Consider the following 2464-nt stretch of genomic DNA (forward strand, 5'->3'; position numbering starts at 1 on the left):
ATTCTCTAAGACTAGTGCCATGCAGCCGACTGTAAACACTTACCGTAAAGTATTTTCACTTATGTTAAGTAGGTACTTATAACTAACTTTAATTTTTTATAACGGAAAGTATTAGCTTTATTTACGTTTTGTTAAGAGAAAAATAATTTAAAGAAGTTTTCTCTTCGTGTTTATAAAATTATGCTTAGTGTCATGGTAAATGACCAGACATTGAACGGGCGCCACACGTATTTTTTGAACAAACATTGAATAACAATTATATTAGCAAACCCTGGTAGCATATTTATTAAGTAAATGCTATATATACCTACTTACGAGTAATAGAGCTTTTACAGCTACCTACGTAAATTTGACCTTACATAAGTTGTGTGATTATTGGCTCTGCCTTCCCCGGTAAATGTGTGTAATACGCTATAACAGAAAAGTTTCATAAAGACATAACTGACATCGTCAACATTAAAAAATATTTTGCGAGAAGTATTCCTGCAGCAGTAGTGTTAAGAAAAACAAAATTTACTTTCCCATTCTAAGACCGATCAGCTGATTTGTATGCAGGACGGGAGGATTGAGGATTTGTATGAAACATGCTCAATTTCATCGTTGAAACATGTACCTATACGGAACATCAAAAGCAAATTTATCATGATAGTAGACCCTTATAGTAGACCAGGTCTACTATACCTAATACCTGGTTCAGAAACAGAAACATTACTACTTCAACGAACAGGCTGTAAAGTATTTTTGATCAAAATAAGAGAACGGTTCCTTTTGATGTCATTCCCGACAGGTTTGACAGCAGACCCGCCCTGTCTTGACACGGTCCAGGGCCCAAGGCCTCTGACGCAAGGCCACGCACTGTTAGGTCCACACAAAAGATGGACCTGCTAACATTGCGCAGTATATTTTGCTATCTTCTTTAATAAGAGACTATGATATCAGATATTTGGAAAGCTCGACATTTAATTAATTCAAACAAGCGCGGATGATAACACTTCTACCGCTGAAATAGATTTTAAATCATTTATTTTGTCCATTCATTCATTATTTATATTCATAGACAAATAATACGATATGCTCTCACGTTGACGGTAAAGAAAACTTACATATTCATTCAGCTGAATGTTTACCTTGATACAATTAAGGTACCTAAATATGTAGGTATTAAGCTTCCCTGAAAATTTTGCGGAGGTTTGAAAGTACAAAAGAGAATTCTAAGCACATGCAGGGGTTTAAATATTTTAAAAAGTTATTTAGGTTTAAGGCGTTTAAAATTTTCATTCGTCGAAGAATAGGAAACGCTGAAAGTCACCCAGTGTTAAAGAGAATCACGTCCGTCAAACGAAGCGTATTTGGGTTTGCGGTAAAAAACGTCACAGAGCATGAACGACGTGATCTAAAAGGAAAGTCTTTTTTTTATTTTCATAAAAAGTATAACGAAGACAGTTGTATAATGCGTATTGTTTTTAAGATCTGCAGGCAAATGGAAAATAAATAAATAGAGTACGCCGACAAGCGGTAGGAAGAAGAAGCCATATGGCGAAAAGGTACTAATAGTTCCACCTTGTTCATCTGCATATCACAGCCATGTTATTACGAGGCTTTGTGTCCGTGTTGTTAATTTCTTATGGCTTCATCATCTAACCGCCTGATGAGTACCTAGCAAAGATTGGACTAACTTGGTAAACGAAAACTTAAATAATAAATTTTGTATTAGAAAAATAAAGGAAAAGGTCATGCTTAGGTGCAGTTCGTATATAAGAGTTGTTGAAATTAGTGTTGAAACGAGTATGGATATCGATCAAGATAGATAGATACTCTTTATTGCATCATAAGAAAAAAAAACAGAAAAAAATATCTTATTCGAGTATGGATGGACTCCCTGCCTATACCTTGCCTAGTATAGGAAATAGTGCAAAGGTTAATTAGATTATCTGCTAAAGTAAAGCCTGTTGAAGACTCAAGCCGATCAAAATATTGAGATCAATTATTAAGACAGTGTCACTTTATTGTTTAGTGATGGGACTTAATTACTGTATAAGGCCAATGTTTTAATACTCATATACTCGTACTTGCCTAGGTATATATTTCTTCGATTTGCACATCCTACAAACAGTAAGCCGAAGCCACAGAAGTATTTATAGGCGAGTTATACTCAGTAGTTCGTAGCGTAACCCAAGAAGCGTTAGCCTTAGCCACCTAAGTTAGCCACAGTTATAATAAAGAGTACTTTCAACGGCATATCAATCTCCCCAAATTCATAGCGAATTCGCCTGTATTACCGAGTCGTAGAGTCACTTCGTGTAAAAACCTGACTCACTTGGGCTCCCTCTCCAGAGTGGCGAGGATGCGGGACTAACGCTAGAAGAAAGAAGACCGAATTGTAGAGTTCCATATAGGGTATTTGATATGCGGTAGACTGTACTACCATCAAGTTGCGGTCACGGGCAGATTACGCGAAAGTGTC

This window comes from Amyelois transitella, chromosome 22 (genome assembly GCF_032362555.1).
Source record: "Amyelois transitella isolate CPQ chromosome 22, ilAmyTran1.1, whole genome shotgun sequence".
Lineage (NCBI taxonomy): Eukaryota > Metazoa > Arthropoda > Insecta > Lepidoptera > Pyralidae > Amyelois > Amyelois transitella.